Source organism: Macaca fascicularis, chromosome 6 (assembly GCF_037993035.2).
Source record: "Macaca fascicularis isolate 582-1 chromosome 6, T2T-MFA8v1.1".
In the NCBI taxonomy this organism is placed as follows: domain Eukaryota; kingdom Metazoa; phylum Chordata; class Mammalia; order Primates; family Cercopithecidae; genus Macaca; species Macaca fascicularis.
In genome coordinates, this window is record NC_088380.1 from 8360270 (window position 1) to 8371157 (window position 10888).

General features: G+C 40.5%; 1 long non-coding RNA gene across 4 annotated transcripts in view; it reads left to right on the top strand.

Annotated features, from left to right (window-relative positions):
• Window positions 1-10888, top strand: part of LOC102133425 (uncharacterized) — a 150568-nt gene that overhangs the window by 79020 nt on the left and 60660 nt on the right. The window lies entirely within an intron of this gene.

A 10888-nucleotide genomic window follows, 5' to 3' on the forward strand; every position in this document is an offset into this window, starting at 1 on the left:
CTTGGGGAACAACAAAAAGGACAGTTTTATGTTGAAAAAATAATATCTTACCTTTGGGGAAAATAATGCCAACATCCCACCTGTTAGATAAGCTGGGCATCTATGAGGCTCTGATCTTCCAAGTTCTGGGTAAATTGTTCAGCATCTGTATCAATCTACTGATGCTGCTGTAACAAAGACCACAAACTAGGGTCTTAAACACCAGTTCTGGAAGCTAGAAGTCCAAGATGAAGGTATCAGCAGTGTTGTTTCCCTCTGAGGTATGGGGGAAGGATCTGTTCCAGGCCTCTCTCCTGGGCTTATAAATTGCCACCTTCTCCCTGTGTCTTCATATTGGTCTCTGTGTCCAAATTTCCTTTTTTCTATAACCACACCAGTCATACTGGATTTCATTTGATTTACTCGGTGATACGGTTTGGCTGTGTCCCCACCCAAATCTCATCTTGAATTTCTACCTGTTGCTGGGGGAGCCCATGGGAGGTAATTGAATCATGGGAGCAGGTCTTTCCTGAGCTGTTCTCATGGTAGTGAATAAGTATCATGAGATCTGATGGTTTTAAAATGAAGAGTTCTCCTGCTCAAGCTCTCTCTCTCTTTGCGTGCTGCCATTCATGTAATATGTGACTTGTTTCTCCTTGCCTTCCTTCTACATTGATTGTGAGGTCTCCCCAGCAATGTGTAACTGTAAGTCCAATAAACTTCTTTCTTTTGTAAATTGCCCAGTCTCAGGGATGTCTTTATCAGCAGTGTGAAAACAAACTAATACGGTAAATTGGTACCAGTAGAGTGGGGTGCTGCTGAAAAGGTACCAAAAATGTAGAAGCAACTTTGGAAATGGGTAACAGGCAGAGGTTGGAATAGTTTGGAGGACTCAAAAGAAGACAGGAAAATGTGGGAAAGTTTGGAACTCCCTAGAGACTTGCTGAATGACATTGACCAAAATGCTGATTGTATGGACAATAAAATCCAGGCTGAGGTGGTCTTAGATGGAGATGATGAGCTCATTGGGAACTGGAGCAAAGGTGACTCTTGTTATATTTTAGCAAAGAGACTGGTGGCATTTTGCCCTTGTTCTAGAGATTTGTGGAACTTCAAACTTGAGAGAGATAATTTAGGGTTTCTAGCAGAATAAATTTCTAAGCAGCAAAGCATTCAAGAGGTTACTTGGGTGCTGTTAAAGATGTTCAGTTTTAAAAGGAAAACAGAGCATAAGAGTTTGGAAAATTTGCAGCCTGACAATGCAATAGAGAAGAAAATCCCTTCTTTTGAGGAGAAATTTAAGCTGGCCACAGAATTTTGTGTAAGTAAGGAGGAGCTGAACATTAATCCCAAGACAATGGGGAAAATGTCTCTAGGACATATCAGAGACCTTTGCCTAAATTTAAAAAAGAAATAAGAAAAAAAAAGAAAGAAAGAAAAAGAAGTAAAACAGAAAGAAAATCCAAAATGACAAAATGTATTAAGTTTTGATTTAAAAGTAGAGAAAACCATCAAAACCATTCAGTTAGTTTAATTTAAGAGTACTAGTTTGGTCTTCATGCAGCACCATGAGTGAAAGAGAAACATCCGCAGGCAGCCAATTGCATTGTGAGGCAACTCTAATTTTTGTCAACATCTCCCTTATATTGAGAAAAAATTCACCTCCCCAAAGTTTCAAGTAACTGTCCTGCATATAAATGAGAATCATTTCATGTTAGGATTTGCTAGAAACTTGGATTCAGGTAAAATATGTCTTAGGTGCCTGCTCCTGGGGCTAACGTGCTGGCTGCCTTCAACTTCTTGTCTTACATTCCACTTTTCTTCAGTTGGCAAAGGTGGCTCAGCTGTCTCAGCTGTAGTTGGTCTCATTGGAACATTCTCCAGTGTGGCCTTGTCTCTGAACCTAAGAGCAGAATGTGGGATTCTGACTATGGTTCTGTGTGGTGCTGAGTGGACTGGAGTGGAAGGTGATTGTCACCTACCTGAGGTGGACTTTGAGCTTCCACTGAGGCCACATCTACCCATGGCCCACCTGGGAGGTGGGCCAGAGTGTACCATAAATAACTGCAGGCTTTGGATTCTGCTGATAATTACATATAGTTCAGAATACAATTTAATATTATAAAACAACATTGGCAAACTATGGTCTGCAGGCCAAATCTGTTTTTGTAGATAGTTTTATTGCAATGCAGCCACACCTATGTTACATATAGTCTGTAGCTGCTTTTCTGCTGCAGCAGCAGAGTTGAACAATTGCAGCAGGGATGGCATGACCTGCAAATACTAAATGTTATCAGGCCCTTTACCAAAACAACTGCCAACTCCTTGTTATAGCATGTCATGTCTATGCTTTTTGTCCCCAAAATATTTGGTGATTTTATTATCTCCCTCCAAAATTGTAGTTGGATAGAATCATAAAATCAGAGAGACCTGAGAGAGCTATGGTAATCCCAGCACTTTGGGAGTCTGAGTTGGGCAGATCATTTGAGGTCAGGAGTTCAAGACCAGCCTGACCAACATGGTGAAACCCTGTCTCTACTAAAAATACAAAAAAATTAGCTGGGCGTGGTGGCACATACCCATAGTCCCAGCTACTGGGGAGACTGAGGAAAGAGAATTGCTTGAACCCAGGAAGTTTCAGTGAGCTGAGATCATGCCATTGCACTCCAGCCTGGGCGACAGAGCAAGACTCTGTCTCAAAAAACAAAACAAAACAAAACGAAAAACACAAGGCTTTGAAATCTTTTTTAGATGTGCATTTATTTAAATGAATTATTACTCTGTCAAAGTTAAACTTATTTTGTAGTTTGGAGCAGGCTGAAATAAGTCACCTCTTCCTTCCAAGGGAGGCCTTCAAATCTGTGGTTGCTATGAGGCTTTCCTTTAGTTTCCTCTGTGGGTGGACCGTCTGCTGGTATAAAGCAATCCTTTGAAAGGAGCCTTCTGGGCCCCTCCTGGTACCCTGGCTTCCTCTCTCTCTCATCAAGGGTTCTCAGTTGCATGGTAGAGGTGTTCCCCGGGTACCTTCTAATTTCAGCTTTCTAGCTTTGGCTCATTGGCCCAGACCTCAGTGGGTTTCTCATTTTGTACTTTACTTTGGGTTTATTAGAAACACCAAGTTTAAAGTTAAGACAAGCTCTATCAAGGTAGCTTATTGAACTCTAATAAGTAACCTGGTTTTCTAAACCTGAGTGCATCTTTTTTCCATAATATTTTTATTGCTGTAATGAAGTTGTGACCTATGAATGCTATACACATCAGCTCTCTCTCAAAAAGAGAAAGTAGAGAGAATAAAATTGATTCAAAAATGTTTTTATCTCTGTCTTTCTCACTAACTGATTTCTACCTTCAGAGCTGCAGATCTTGGGGGTTTGTCTGGCTCTCCAGAGGCACGCAGATGCTGGGGTGATCCACACAATATCACTTACGACCTGTGATACTTTAAGCTTTGCTTCACACTACAGCATTTCATAAAAGATGTGTATTACAGCTTAAATTGCAGTCAATTTTAGATTAAATGAAGTAGGGTGTTTTGGTGGTGAACAGATAATTCTAAGAAATAATCACATTTAAGTTTATTTCTGCTCTGGGAAATATTCAGTGAATTGGAAAAAACCATGATGCAATAAATTTTAAAATAGATCTTGCTATGAGGGTATTCTGATACTTCTGGCAACATACACATTTCTCCCCTGTATGATAATTGCAAATTCATATTAACACTTGGACTCAGTCCCTTGACAGCTGTGAGAACACAAGCCTTGCAGGATTGGCTGCTTAAACATCAAACTGTTTTTCAAAATGAAAGCCAAAGAGAAGATTCATAAAAATGAATTGCAGTAAGAGTAAACCCATAAGGAGATAGTAAATATTTTTAAAAATCACTATGCCTTAGTGAAGAGAACTTGTGAGGACATTAAGCTGGTCTCACTGACTGCCTCCCTTCCCTAGCTGTGGTTACTCAGTGGTCAGGAGCCTATATAGAGTTGAAGTCATTATTTGTTTACCCTTTGGCTGTGCAGATGATTGTTTGCTCCTCAGAGGCAGAAACCATGTAATCCGGTACTATGATTTTTCATGTACCCTATCTCCCCAACACTCTTCTGGAGAAATGATCTAGTAATCTAGTAATAACAACCTAACAACTAGATTAGTAAATGTCTCCTGAATGGAAAAGAAAAAAAAAAAAAGATAGTTAGGTAACTGATGACCTTAGGTAACTGATGACCTTAGCAGAGATGATTTCAAAAGATGGATGGGAATTACCGAACTTGCAGTTTGAGGCTGGGTGCAGTGGCTCATACCTGTAATCCCAGCTACTTGGGATGCTGAGATGAGAGGATCACTTTGAGTACAGGAGTTCAAGGCTGCAGTGCACCATGATTGTGCCACTGCACTCCAGCCTGGGAAACGGGGAGATTCTATATAAAAAGAAAAATGAAAAAGACAAAGAAGGAGAAAGAAAGAAAGAAAGAGAGAGAGAGAAAGAAAGAAAGAAAGAAAGAAAGAAAGAAAGAAAGAAAGAAAGGAAGGAAGGAAGGAAGGAAGGAAGGAAGGAAGGAAGGAAGGAAGGAAGGAGGGAGGGAGGGAGGGAAGGAGGGAGGAAGGGAGAGAGGGAAAGAAGGGAAAGGAAAGGAAAGGAAGAAAGGAAAAAGGAAGGAAGGAAGGAGAAGGGAAGGGAAGGAAGGAAGGAAGGAAGGAAAGAGGAAGGAAGGAAAGGGAAGGGAAAGGGAAGGGAAGGAAAGAAGGAAGGAAGGAAAGAAGGAAGGAAGGAAGAAAAGGGAAGGGAAAGGAAAGGAAGGAAAGGAAAGGAAAGAAGAAAGAAGAAGGAAGGAATAAGGGAAAGGAAGTAAGGAAAGAAGGAAGGAAAGGAAAGAAGGAAGGAGAAGAGAAGGGAAGGGAAGGAAGGAAGGAGAAGGGAAGGAAGAAAAGGAAGGAAGGAAGAGATGAAGGAAGAAGGGATAAGAAGTAGGGAAAGAAGGAAGGAAAGGAAGGATGGAAAGGAAAGAAGGAAAGAAGGAGAAGGGAAGGGAAGGAACGAAGGTAGGAAGGAAGGAAGGAGAAGAGAAGGGAAAGGAGAGAAGGAAAGAAGGAAGTAAAGGAAGGAAGGAGAAGGGAAGGGAAGAGAAAGGAGAAGGGAAGGGAAGTAAGGAAGGGAAGGAAGGAAGGAAGGAAAGGAAGGGAAAGGAGAAGGGAAGGGATGGAAGGAAGAAAGGAAGGAAGGAGAAGGGAAGGGAAGGGAAAGAAGGAAGGAAAGGAAGGAAGGAAGAGAAGGAAGGAAAGGAAAGAAGGAAGGAAAAAAGGAAGGAAGGAAGGGAGGACGGAGAAGGGAAAGAAGGAAAGGAAAGAAAGAAAAAGAAAGGTGATTTGCAGTTTGGTCAATGAATGGAAGGGAAGAGATACTAGATACTCCATATGGTGACTGTAGAAATCTGGAAAGTTGACAGGAATGAAGGGGAGAAATAGGTCAACTGTATAAGAAGGAGAAGGAAGGATACAGCTGAGGAAATCATTATTTTTAAGACGGTGAGAAATCGAGTACGTTTTTATGCTCATGGGAGGGGCCATGGAAAGGGAGAAACAGCTCACACAGCTTTCAAAACTTGAGGTTACAAGGTAAGATAAATGGGGTCAAAGGTGCTAGGTGAGGGAAGATCACTTATCATGAGAAGAGATGTTTATATTCTCTATGATGGGAAGACGTTGATGAATTACTGAGGTTCAGGATTTCTGCAAACTCCACTAGCTGCCTGTGGACATCGGTGCAGAGGCCTCAGGGAGACAGAACTGGCAAGTCCAGCAAATGCATGTTTCACTTATTATTTTCAATGTAGGCCCAAACGGTCAATGTTGGAACATGACCTGATGAACTGGTCTGGTGCAAGTGTAAGATGCACCATTTTGGTACCAAATAGGACAGGAAGGCCAAAGCACCCAGAATGAAAGCCTCTGTCTCCTGCTTCCTTTCACCTAGGTGCTCCTCTCCTTGAGGCACTCCATTGCTTCCCTTTACCTCCATAGTTTGTGGAGAGATAGGATGTGGAAACACCAAAGGAAAAGCGCCTTGGGAGACACTGCATCCTTCTCCTTGCACAACTTGTCTAAGTCATGCATTTCTTTCCTCTCGCCTTCTGCGAGTGGTGCTGACAGTCCTTCCAAAAGGAAGAAATCTTCCCAGGTATTGGCTGTGTCCTAAATAGCTGAGAACTGAAACTCTCTAAGTGAAAGGCTTAGTAGACATTAATCAAACCAAAAAAGAGAGAAATTATGATATACAGAGAGAAGGATTTAAAAATAGTGTATCAAAGAAGAGAAATCTATGAGGAAGAAATTCTAAAAGAAACAGTTCTCAAAGGAATTCACCAAGTGGATTCTGCAAGTTTTTTTTTTTTTTTTTTTTTTTTTTGACAGAGTCTCACTCTATGTGCAAGTTTTAATCTTCACACTGAGATGTCTACCAATTGCACCATGATGGACCAACAGTGACCCTGACAGAATAAGACTGTGTGAGTCTTATTCTGGCCATTCCATATAGAGGAGTGAGTGAACCTCTGAATAAACCAGGGGTAGGGTAATGACAAAAATTATAAATAGATTACCTGCGGATGGGAAAAGCAGTGATTGGAACATGGAAATATTGATTGGGAACAGCAGAGAGTCACTAAAGTACAGTCGCATACTTACATCCCATTCATTCATTCATTCATTCATTCAATGCTGAGTGGATTTGGATAAATGTTTACTCAAGTCATACCCTGTGCCTCTCTCCCCTGTGTCTGGCAGTGAAAATGCTCATGAAATGATTCCTTCTGGGCCCTTGAGGAGTGTCCAGTCTAGTGAGAGGGATGGCTGAAAAGTAAGTTATAGCATAGTGTCACATGCAAAATGATGGCTTGAATAAAAGTACTTATTCCAGCACCAGGAGGTGAAGAAATGCTTTCCTGAAAAAGTCACTCTAATCTGGGAATTGATGATACTCAGTTAGGTAAAGCAAAAACAAAAACAAAGTGGTAAAAGTGTACCAGGTCAGAGGAGGAGGACAGGGTGCAGAGGAGAGGACACCAAGGCCCAGAGGAAGGCCAGAAACTGACCCCTCCTGAAGACAAGCATGGCTGGAGCCCAGGATTCCAGGCGGTGACTGCATTTGATGAAATTGAAGAGTTATGCAAGGCTTAGATTTTGACTGGCAGCAGACAGAAATCTTTAAATTGATTTGCATTTTTGGAAGAATCCCTCGGGATTAGCTGGGGTAGAGATTGGAAGAAGTGGACCAGTGACCAGAGACTATCCAGGGGGACAGGTAAGAGGGGCTGCCCCATGGTTGCATCCCGTAAGGCGGATAAAGGCAGCACATTTGTTCATAATAAGAAAGTGGACTTGACAAGAGGGTCTTTTTTTTCCGACGGGAGGGGTTGTGAAATCTGGCTATAGACTAGTTTTACTTGCTTGTATTTGATTGAAAGGGCTCCATTATCCTTGCCTAGGAATTTTGATTTCTGTTAGCATCCGCACAGACAGGCAGAGTGGAGGGGCCGTGTGGCGGCAACCATAGGCTGACAGATGTTTACGCATGAGTAGCTATCAGTGAAACAAGATGACTACATTTGGTGCAAGATTAAAACTTGCATAGGCACTGCGTGATAATTTCTATATTGGCTTCAATTTCTTAAGCATCTGCTAGATATTTTACATATTTAATTGTGCTCCCCCTCTGTGTATAAGAAAAGGGAATCTTGTGGGAATCAGGCAAGGTTCTCAGCCAACGTTGTAAGTCGTGGGTGAGAGTCAACATCAGGGGCGTCTAACCCTAATGCCTGTATGTTAGGGGGGAAAAGAAAGCCTTGGGCCCACCTCGATTCTCCCACTGGGAAGGGAGCTCCTGTGTGAGTGCTGCTTTCTTCAGCCTCCTCACCGGAGCCTGAGCTGGATCTCTGGAAGAAGGAGCTGGTGGGCTTGCTCAGCCTTGTCCCTGTCCTCTTTGGGGGCATCTGCTGCCCAGCGTGTCTGCCCTACAGGTCGTCATCAGGAACGAGGGTGATGCTCCAAGGGGGCATCTGCCCATTTACTTCTCTATTGATGCAGAGTCCCTGGAGGGGGAATGGGTGGATTGTAGGGGAACCCTTCCAAGACCCAACCCCTGGGTGGGATAGTCTGTGTTACACATATACTGGTTTGTGTGTTCCCGTTCCTGTAAGTGACTCTGGTACCAAAGGTCCGCCCTCCTCCTGCCCTGGATGACGTCACTCACCATGACCGCAGCCCGCTGAGGTCAGGCCCTTGGGTGAACAACCACGAGCATCCTCTGAGAGGTGGGGATGCTGAGACCCAGGCCCTGATGCCAGTTCCGGCGCCAACACCAAGGGCATCAGCCTCCATCACAATGGAGATTTCTCTCCATTGTGCCTGAATCCTTTGACTTCCTTTCAAAATATTATAGGCACCTTGTACAACAGTTTTATTGTTGGTATTGGAAATGCTATGAAACCAAGATATCAACGTACCGTGTTTGTTCAGAGCAGGTTTTCTCATATTTAATATTTCCTCCTGTCATTTTCTTTTTGTGATTCCTTTTCATATAACCTTTAGTGCTGCACTTTTGTCAGTTTTTGCCTTCACTAATCTGTGCGTGAGAAGAAATTAAATTCATTTTAAGCCCTGAATTTATCTTAAATTAGAAAGATTTCGTAGCAAATGAGAAAAAGCAGCATTTTATTTTGAACAAAAATTGCAAACAGTTGTGAAAAAAGAATGTACTAAGGCAAAAAGAAAAAGATAAAAGCAGCTTAACCAGTGCTGGTAATATTGACCTTAATTCCAGTGCTTTGCCTCCAACTCAGACTGTGATGAGGAGAACTTTCCTATTTCTGGTGTCAGCTTTGGCAGTTAATTAAACAAACTAAAACCTCTCAGGCTTTTAAGGATTTTGTGTTTTAAAAAAATATTTTCACCATGTGCTAAGAAAAGCCAAAGCCATCCTATGGAGTTGGATGTGTGTGTTGGGGGCTTTTTTGCTCTTCAGTGATTGATTTAAATGAAGATTTTTGAATTGTTGAGCTTAGCATCTGGCCCTGATATTGAACCATCTATCTTGTGTGGATCAGAATTTGCTTCTTAGACAACAATCCAGTTTGCAAGAATCATCTACAGTGAATGATTTGGTTCTAGCCCACTATGGTTTATGCTCTTAAAAAATACAGTGGCTCACTATAAAGAAATAAAATTGAAACAACAATAATTTTAGTTTTCCCATATTAGTTTAAAATGGAGGTGGTGTCTAGGGGTGAGAAAGGTATTTCATTTCTTAAAAGCCCTAAGGTAGTCTATTATATTATAGAGGAGGATGTACAGGAGAAAGAGTCAGATCTGTTTCTCACACATTAAGCAGTTACACTTTTCCCCTAATAAAAATGTCTGACATTTTTCCTTGTGACATAGATAAATACGTGATGATTTTAAGAAGACATTTACATCACAGAGAAGCACAAAAAAGAAACAAATCACTTGAAATATCAGTATTCAGTACACAGAAAAATTTAATGATCTTTCTTTCAGATATTTATGTATACATGTATGGACGTGTATATATCTAAATATACTATTTATAAAATGCACATCAAATATTTAATGTATAGAATACATACATATATAAGAAATAAATGTGTATGGGTTAAGAAACAGAGAACATCTAAATAAATGAACACAAAATGGGACATGTATCTTTCTCAATGTATTTAAAAAACAATTCAACATTAACTAATTTTCAGCAATTTAAACTCAAAATTCTATCCTATCTTTACAAATGGAAGACACTTTTACTGGAACAAGAGTTTAAACATTTTGTATTATTTGAAATTACTACCTACAATTACTCTATTTTAAAATTTCTTTTAGAGCAGTCGGAGGATCTCAGCCTTGTCTTGTTCCCTTTCCACTAAGCAATCTTTTCTTCTTAGCTAAAAAAATGCAACAGCAAATTTAAGAGCAGCAATTTTTTCCTCAGAGGCAATGTTCTTTTCTGAGTGCAGGCAACACATGATATCCTCCTAAAATCCTCAAATGCACCTTCCTGTTTCAGCATATAGAGAGACAATATTCTGTTTTCCAAAATAATATAAAGCCAGTGAATACATAAATAAACTAAAACGGCTGTGCAACATTACAGGTAACGTAAGAAGTACTTTTATTTTTATTTTGACTTAAATAAATGTTGTTCTGTTTAGTGGCGGTCTAATTTATTATTCATTGATGGGTAATTAGCTTGCTTGTTTTCCAACTTCCTGTCTCCTGGCTTCATGTTGTTGATAAATCTGAACTGAATTTTCCTTTGTTTTCTTTTCTAGCCCTTGTGCTTTAAATCTCCAGACATTCCAGAAACAAAATCTTTTGGATCTTTCAGGCACTTTACTAAAAACACTTTAGTTCATCTATATTCTATGAGTCCTGAATGGACCATTTTGTAAGTTCAACTTACTTTTTATTGATTGGTTTTAACATTTATTAAAAACCAACAACTGCTTTCTTTTCAATGAATAACAAATCAAAACCAGCTTAAACTGAGATGCTTATTCTCAGCTGCATTGAAAAAGATGCATTTCTCCCTGGATTCAAGGCATGATCATTACAAAGCAATACAGAAATGTGATAATCTGAATATACGTGACCTAATAATGAAAAACACACTGATTATCAATGTGGAATCTCTGTTTTGTCTTCTTTCCCTCATAATGCTTTGTAGCATATGCCTAATGCTACAGAATGTTTGGGTGCTCTTCTGAGGCTGAAGGAAAACTAGGACATGCTTGTGGGTGTTTGTATAGAAACATTAAGAGAGGCCTTCTACAGATGACTAAGATAATTTTCCAGAGGTGTCACAAATATCTGCAATGTCACTCCCCTTGTCCCCTGACAC